A 9,409-nucleotide genomic window follows, 5' to 3' on the forward strand; every position below is an offset into this window, starting at 1 on the left:
GTCTGCGGCTGGTGGCTCGTTCCTCAGGAGGGATGGGAAGCTGAAGCCCGGCGCTGGCACTGAGCGGTGTGAGCGACCAGGACTGGGCTATGAACAGGGCCCCGGGGAGCTCATTTGCATGGACAGGGGTGGGGACAATATAACGGGTGACCTAGGAGGTGTGTGAAGCAGCATCACATTGTTAAGTCTCACGGCAGGTGGATTCCAGAGTCCAGCTGTAACACGGAATTTTTCCTTCTGCTATTTCTTCTGCCCACCGGAGATTTGCAACTATGAAATCACTGACTAGAGAGAGTTACCCAGGGCCGGATTAAGGTATAAATGAACTAAACTACAGTTTAGGGTCTTGCAATATGAGGGTCCTCTACAAAGGAAAAAAACCTGAATCTATTTGATTTTTTTTTCAAAATCAGTTGATAAATAAAGGAGTTATGTGAAAAAGAAGATTCTCTCTATAGACATTTTTGTTCAAATATGACAAAAATATACACATCTGGCTACACAAATACCCTTAGCCTAGCCTTACCCTTCACTAATTGTTCATTATTGACAGGTAGGAGGCCAGGGCTGAGATAATTGCACTTGTAAAATTAGTATTTCTAAGAGTAAGCCTGCTATCAGTCTCCTAAAGCAGCGTTTTGTTGGCCAGCTGCTACTTGTAAAATTCGGAGTTTGCCTTCAGAAATTATTTCAATAAATAAATAATCTCACTGCCAATAAAATCAGGAATAATGTGAGGTCCCAGAGAGCAGTGTTGTGAAGCAATCCCGCCAAGCTTATACTCGCATGGGACTCGTCCTAGGAGTGACATCATGCATAGTGTCCCCCTTAGCTGGTAATAGCCACAAAGCCGCCATCTTTTGTATAGCACCGAGGCACGCTCAGTCGTATACTGCGTTCATTCCTGTTTTTCTTCATTTTTGTAAACGTTAGCGTGTTCTTTCTTCTTTGGATCTGTACATATGCACAATTGTGCATTTTAGTGCACATTCCGCTTTCTGCTCCATGCGCTATCCATGCTTCACATGACTGAGTTTGCAGGTGATCATCTTATGGACTTGGGTCAAGTGGATCTGGAGGAGGATACATTTGTGTTGGCTTCCCTCCGTCGGTTTCAGGAACCTTCACAGTAAATATCAGAGAGTGCTGACGAAAGGATAAATAGAGGGTTTTGAGAAAAGTGAAGGAAGATATACATATATAGCAAAATATTCTGAATACTTGGTGAGCAAGTTATTTCAAACTATGTGACTATGTGATTTATAGGCTCTTAAAGCCTATGATATTAATTATATTTGCTTGAATATAGGCTAGTTGGTCTCAATTTCTCAATGCCTGCCTAGTGATTACCAGTCTTTTTTTCTGGTAAATTCTTTCTTTCTCTTTCGCACCTTTAGCTTGTTGTCACTATGTGTGTCCAAGATGTTTACACAAGATTAATTAGTGGTCCTGGGGGAGACAGAGGATAGAGAAGCGAACAAGAGGAGAGATATCTGCCTAGAATAAAGATTAGGATTTTCCGCTTGGTGGGCGTGGGACATGCAATATAATATTTTATTATAGGTAGTATGCTATGTAAAAATTCTTATACAGACTTATACATCACACATCATATGAATAAAAATTGTATTTTTATAGTATGGCAAAAAAAAATCCCAACAATTCATTGTTTCATAGCAAAAATTAAATGAGAATAAACATTTGAAAATATATTTTATATATAGTCTGGATAAACTTTGTATTTCCCTAAGAAAATTAAAAAAAACTTTTTTTCGTTTATTCTCATGTAAATAAGGATAATTTTCCTTATTTATGATTTAAAAATATATATATATCCTCTCTTGAATTTCTGTGAGAACATAGACAAAATAGAATGAACTTTCACAGAAATATCCTGGTAAAATAACAGAAGTTTTATGCATATATATACATTATAAATTATAAAATATGTACAAATTATGAAATATTATTTGTTGTTGTATAGATATATAAATCTCAACATTTTTAATATAAAACAACTTTTTACTGGTTTCAATAAAAACTTTCTGCTACTAATTTTAGTATTAATATTAGGTAATTCAGCATAACCTTTCTATATTAAAAAAAAGAAAAACAAATGAATGTATTAGAAAAATACAACCCACATACAATTTTCTGATGGTTTGCTTATTACCTGGGTGTAATTCATATCAATATAACTAACAGTTGAGCTTTAAGCTTGTGGGTTATCCACATCCCTATATCCCAGGGGTCGGCAACCTTTGGCACGCGGCTCGCCAGTGTAAGCACCTGGCCGGTTTGTTTACCTGCCGCGTCGGCCGCTCCAGGCCAATGGGGGCTGCGGGAAGCGGCGCGGGCCGAGGGATGGTCAATGCCATAGAGCTGGGCAGTGTCTGTTTATAGATTTATTTGACTCCCTGCCCTGTACATTGTCTCCCTTCTATTAGCCTCATCACTGAACTGGTCTCCAGCCAGTCTGAGAGCCTAGTGCCATGTCGCATTATGGAGACAGCCACCCACCCACCCTCATCGTCTGAGTATCCTTCAGTGCAACTGTCTATGGAACATTCCCTGAGAACATTCTCTCTCTCTCTCTCCAGTCTGTGTGAATACGCTGGTAGCGTAGGGCCTGAGGAGAGAGTCTACATAGCCAGACAATCCTGCTGTCAGGGTGCCATTTACATGGATGAAAAGATATCAATAAGGGTTTTATCTGCCCAAAAAGTCTAAAATGTCCCATGTTCACCGCTCAGTGCCAGTGTGAGGATAGAAATCAGGAGACGTGAAAACAAAAACCCTGGCAGCTATAAAAGGACCTAAGGGCGCTGTCCAAATCCCTCTTGGTCAATGACATAGACTGTGTAGAGTATGTTTAAATGTTATACATGCAGGGGCGACTCCAGGCACCAGCGCACCAAGCGTGTGCCTGGGGTGGCAAGCCACGGGGGACGGCCTGCCGGTGGCTGTGAGGGCGGCAGTCAGGCGTCTTTCCGTGGTATGCCTGTGGGACCGGCGGACCTCCCGCAGGTATGCCGCTGAATCCGCGTTACCAGCGGACCTCCCGCAGGCATGCCGCCGAAAGCCGCCTGCCTGCCGTGCTTGGGGCGGCAAAAAACATAGAGCCGCACCTGAGAATAATACTCGCTCCGTGGTTTCCAGTAGTGGACCAGCCACTCCAGCCCCTTTCCAGGCTCCTGTCTGACCCAAGCCATATAATAGTCGGAGACAGTGAACCCGCTCACGGCGCATTTCAGCCGAGTGGATTCTCCGGGCTTCTTCAGTTCTTGACCTGACTGGGTCAGAACAATCTGTGACCAGCCCACTGTGGGAAAGCGAACAATGAGGGAACCGGTCACATGAAACACGATTCCCCTTCAGTTAACAGGAGACGAATATCAATAAAAGCACTTTACAAAATACGTTTTTAGATCATTGCAGAAAACCAGGAATGTTTGCTCGCTTCTCCAGTGCTTGTATAGGGAGAAAATACCTTCCAGAGCCGCCACAAGGAAAAGTAAATGGAGCCAAAGTCTCATTTTCCCTGGTGTTGGAGGGGAAAGTCCTCAGTGGAGTGGCTGGTAACTGCACAGACACAGGGGGCTGCAGTTTGTCTGTCTGGGTGCTGCTGGGACAGAGAGATTAAAACAGGAGACAGCCACCTATTTGCATATCCCTCTCCTTATATGAGACAAACTCCTTCCCGAGCCATCTCATTTTCTTTTCCTGGGCTTCAGAGAAAATGGCCAAGTCTTTTCTCTTTCTCTGGGCCTGACCCAAAGCTCATAGAACTCAATGGGAATCTTTCCTTTGACTTCATTAACCACTGGATGTGACACTCTGCTAACGGTAATGCCATCAATACCTATAACCATGTTTTCTAGCCTTCTGTCTTAGGTACTTCTGAGAGCACCCCTTACCATAGCATCTCAGCGTCTTGCCAGACTTAATGTATTTAACCTCACCACACTACAATGATGTAAAGAATTGTAATTTTGTTAACAAAGCGGGGACCCAGGCACAGAGCGGGAGATTTTGAAAGGTATTTAAGTGCCCTAAAATGCAGGGAGGCACCTAGTGGGATCTGCAAAAGTGACTAAGACTCTACCGCCCCTTAATTTCAATGGAATTTAGGCTTTTAGGAGCCTTCATAATGTCATTAGGTGCCAATGTCCTTCTTTGGGAACCTAAATAACTTTTAAAATCTGGTCTAAGTGACTTGCCCAAGCTCCCAAAGGAAGACATACTAAAAATAATAATATGGGTCAATGGAAAAGGCAGACCTTAATTGGGCTTCATCTCAAATTGATTGGATTACACAACGGTTGGATCTGAGGGGAACCTCAGGATGTAATTTTTTGGTTGCTTTTCTTTTGAAAACTGTTACCCGTTATTTTCCTGACAGATTTCAGGGGAATTGACAGGGTCAAAGTGCAAACGCAGTTTCTGTGTGTAAAGGAGCAGGGTACGTAGGTAAGCCAATGCCCCTTGTCAGTCTTGTCCCTAAGGCTGTGCTGTGCCCTATTCCTCATTGCTGCCCCCTCGTGGTACATGGGAGAAGTGGACTCTGCAGCCAACCCCCCTCTCTGTTTTCCCTTTTTGTGTTATTAGTCATATTAAATCCAAAAATGAATATTTTGAGCGGTTTGTTCATTTATTCTTTTAAACCTGGATTTTTTTTTCTCCTAGGAAAATGGTCCTTGTGCCAGAGCCACATTTCATAGCAAAAAACATTCAACTGGAAAGCAAACAAACAAAGAAAGAAACAGATAAAGACATATGGTGGGATCTAGTGAGAGATCAGGGTCTTTCTGCTGGAATGTGTCACTGACGCTGGTGATACTAAGCAGAATCCCAATGTGGTTTATTAATGAGGTTTTATCAGGGGCGGCTCCAGGCACCAGCGCACCAAATGCATGCCTGGGGCATTCACCCGGTTGCCGGGTCTCCTGTCCGAGCCTGAAGCGGTGTGTGTGTCGCTGCTGCCCCCACGTGGCTGCCGGGAGAAGGGCGATTCCGCAGCCTGGGTTTTTGTATGAGCACAAACCAGTTTCGTTTCACTGTGTCTCTCGCACAGTAATAGCGGGCGGTGTCCTCGGGCTTCAGGCCGGTCATTTGCAGATACAGCTCACTCTTGGAATCATCCCTGGAGATGGTGAATCGCCCTTTCACTGAATCAAGGTAGTATGTACTCCCACTAGGGTATATAGCAGCGACCCATTCTAGTCCCTTCCCAGGAGCCTGTCGGACCCAGCTCATGTAGTAGCTGCTGAAGGTGAAGCCGGAGGCTTTGCAGGAGAGGCGGAGAGAGTCTCCGGGCTTTTTCACATCCCCTCCAGACTCCACCAGCTGCACCTGGGACCGGGCACCTGGGAATAAAGACAGACCATTAATATCGGTATAAAAACAGCGGTAACACAATAATCTTCTAACTCTGCCAGTTCTTCAGAGGAGGAAAATACCTTCCAAAGCTGCTACAGCAAAAATTACAAGGAGCAAAACCCCCATTTTCCCTGGTGCTGGAGGGGAAAGTTCTCAGGGGACTGGCTGGTCACTGCACAGACCCAGGGGCTGCGGATTGTGTCTCCGGGTTCAGCCTGGGCAGAGAGAGGCACAGATTTAAACAGGAAAGTGTCTCCCTCATTTGCATGCCCCTGCGTTATAAGAGACACACACTCCTGCTGCCAGTGATCTGACTGACTCGCCCTAGGGCTCCGGGTGCAGGAGTCAGACTGTCCCGGCCTGTGTGTCTGTGCAGCGCCGGGCACAGGGCGCTGGGTCCTCCTGACACTTTCGGACCCCTGGGAGGAATGACCAGCTCCCTGCAGTGACTGTATTTCCTCACCCAGGAACTGAGGGCCTGGCTATTGTGAGGTGATATTGGGGATTGGGGGGACTCAGCTCTGGAGCCCCGTTCCAAGCGCACAAGGGCCATGCAACGTCCGGTCAGGGAGGTCAGTGTCTGGGGAGGGGTCGTGTCCCAGGGATCCATTGGGCTGGGCCACCCGCTGGAGAGGGAAGATTTCCCATGGCGCTGGGAGGGATTTGGGACGGAAGCCCCTTTCCCTTCCCAGCAGTGACCGGCTACATTGAAATGATCCATGACACTAGGGACGTGATCTGAGCAAGCCTGGCTCGTGCTTTGCACCAGGTCTGGGGGTCGCCTGTGGGTGCAGGTGGGAGAAGCTGGGTGGGGGGAGTCTGAGGACAGAGTTAAGGTTTCGCAGTGGAGCCTCCCTGGGATTAGTGGGCCGAGAGCGGCATGTCTGGGAGTTTTTCTTTAGGGGAGAGTCGAGGGGGGATTCAGCCTACAGTGAAGGAAGATTATTATGTGCAGCTGATATTTATAATCGTGTTTATATTCCTATTCCCAGTCACACTACACTTCCCATTTACACTCGGCTTGTAAACTCGGTGGGACTGAGAGAGCTTTTATGGTCTGTGTTTGTACCGTGCCTAGGACGATGGGAGCCTAGACTATAATTAAGAACATTAGAATGGCCAGACTGGGTCAGACCAAAGATCCATCTAGCCCAGTGTCCTGTCTCTCGACAATGGCCAGTGCCAGGTGCCCCAGAGGGAATGAACAGAACAGTGAATCACCGAGTGATCCACCTCCTGTCGCCCATTCCCAGCTTCTGGAGACCCTAGGCTCTAGGCCCACAACCAGCAGCAAATCTATCACCGCTAAATATCATCATCCAGATCATTTACTTAGTTTATTATTAATAAGCAATAAAGTGTAGACAGAAGCTTTCTCCTGGTTGTGTTTAAAGAACTTGTGTGGGCTGGTCCACACTACCCGCCCAATTCGGCGGGTAGAGATCGATCTTCTGGGATCGATTTATTGCGTCTCATCTGGACGCGATAGATCGATCCCAGAAGCGCTCCCCCGTCGACTGCGGAACTCCTGCTCGCCGAGAGGAGGAAGCGCTGTCGACGGGGGAGCCTGCCTGCGCCGCGTCGACCCGAAGTAAGTAAATTTAGTTCAATATAGGAAACGTCGACTTCAGCTACGCTATTCTCGTAGCTGAAGTTGCGTTTCCTATATCGATCCCCCGCCCCAGTGTGGACCTGCCCTGTGATACGAACACTACCTGTTTTTTAACCATTCCCATGATGTAATATTGAGGGATCACATCAAAAACAACAAAAATATTTCCATTCCCACTGACTTTCAGACAAGTATCAGCATTCACGCTGAAACACAGATCTCCATTCCCATTACCACTCATGTTCCCTTTCATATCCCCACAGTCATTCCCACACACTGGAGAGAGAGAGAGAGAGAGAGAGAGAATGTTCTCAGGGAATGTTCCATAGACAGTTGCACTGAATGATACTCAGACGATGAGGGTGGGTGGGTGGCTGGCTCCATAATGCGCCATGGTCCTAGGCTCTCAGACTGGCTGGAGACCAGTTCATTAATGAGGCTAATAGAAGTGAGACATTGTACAGGGCAGGGAGTCAAATAAATCTATAAATAGACACTGCTCAGCTCTATGGCATTGACCAACAGGGATTTGGGGAACAGCCTTGTTCCCTTTTATAGCTGCCAGGGTTTGTGTTTTCACCTCTCCTGCTTTCTGTCCCCACATGGGAACTGAGAGGTGAACATGGGACTATTTGGGCTTCTGTTTGGCAGATAACAATTCCTTTTATCCCATAACAATGTCTGTAATAGAATATTTGGTGTGACGTTATCTGATTAGAATATCACCATGTAGATCATTGTTGTAACCACTCATATATTTGCAGAAAATCTCGTAGATGGGCATCTCCCATGCTCCATTGTCAACCAAGTGTTTACTGATGAACCACTTAATTTGAACAGTCCCTCCAAGATGTGCTGGCTAGTTACCTTGTGGGCAGTACCCCAGGAGCCCACATTTGAAATCCAAGAATAGAGCCAATATTTATATCTTCAGATACAAAAATGATACATGCATACAGATAGCATCATTATAACCAGCAAATCCTAACCTTTTCATAGACACCTCATTCCACAGCCTTTGTACAATACTTGTTGCAAATATATAACAGTGGTTGCAACAATGATCTATATGGTCATATTTTAATCAGAGAACATCACACACCTCTATTTGCATATCCCGCTCCTGGTGACACATAAAACGTCCTCACTTAAGAAACCCAATTTACCTGCCTGGGGATTCAGAAAGTGGCACAGGGAAGCGAGGAAGGATCATTCACCGTCAGGGCGCCCACCTGGGACCCCACATGCCCAGGCTCGGTTCCCTGCCCTGTCCCAGACTTCCTGTGTCACTCGGGGCAAGTCACCTGGGGCCGGATTTTTCTAAGTATTGATGCATCAAGCGGGATTTTCTACAGCACCGCAGCGCCCAACTCCCATAGGTGTACCTCAGTTCTCAGGCTGTGAAATGGGGATAATGGGACCTTCCTGCCTCACCGCGGTGCAGTGCGGATAGATGCCATAAAAGGTATGAGGTGCTTAGCTATTATGGTGACTGGGGGGGGGGGCAAGTGTGTATCTAAGACAAATAAATCTATTATTCTGGGTGTGATGCAAAGATCACTGACATGAATGGAATGAGTACAGTCTCCCTTGCCTTCATTTGGCCTTGGGCCATTCCGCAATGCAGCAATAGATGGATATTCCTTCGCATGAGAAAACAGCTGGTCGGGTGACATGATTAACCTGAGGGAAAATGTCTAGTATAAGGAAAGGATCTCACATTCTTTCAGAGCCTGACGCAAAACCCTTCACAACCCCAGAGAAACCGTCCCGTTTAGTGCAACGTGAGCCCTGTCAGGCCCTGTGTTCATAACCCTGATGGCTGCGAAGTTGTTAGTTGTTCCTTGAAATGTCAATTGTAAATGTCTTCAGCAGAGGCAATGGACTGATCACTAAAACAGAGCTAATTAGATGAAGAGGATGCTTTCTTCGGAGGATCAGCAGCTGTGATTGAAGCAGAAAACTCTCGGAGCGATCAGATTAGTAGAAGAGTCCTGGGCAGATTCATTGGTCTGGGTAAAATACCAAATCTGACTGATTATAATGAGACTACTGATGGGATTGAGGAATGAGAGATTTTCCCAATTGCTTCTTGGCTCTCTATGAGCTAAGATCAAAGTGTAGTGTCTGTTCTTATCAGTTTAATTTCTTCTGATGGACATCTGCAAACACCCGTCCTGAAGATGGAATCTTCTGCAGCCATTTTTGAAAAAATTGATGATGCTTTGAAGATATACTCCTGTCAAGGCTGTATCCCTACTTTGAACTTTAGGGTACAAATGTAGGGGCCTGCATGAAGACTTCTAAGCTTAACTACCAGCTTAGTTCTGGTCCGCTGCCACCATCCCAAAGCTAATTCCCTTCCCTGGGTAGCCTTGAGAGACCTTCACCAATTCCCTGGTGAAAACAGATCCAAAC

General features: G+C 46.0%; 1 pseudogene; it reads left to right on the forward strand.

The window, feature by feature from the left end:
- The first annotated feature begins 9,075 nt into the window (after nt 1-9,075).
- Nucleotides 9,076-9,285, forward strand: LOC112123082 (annotated as a pseudogene).
- The last annotated feature ends 124 nt before the right edge of the window (nt 9,286-9,409 follow it).

Source organism: Terrapene carolina, unplaced genomic scaffold, assembly GCF_002925995.2.
Source record: "Terrapene carolina triunguis isolate 2854851 unplaced genomic scaffold, T_m_triunguis-2.0 Scaffold51191, whole genome shotgun sequence".
NCBI lineage: Eukaryota > Metazoa > Chordata > Testudines > Emydidae > Terrapene > Terrapene triunguis.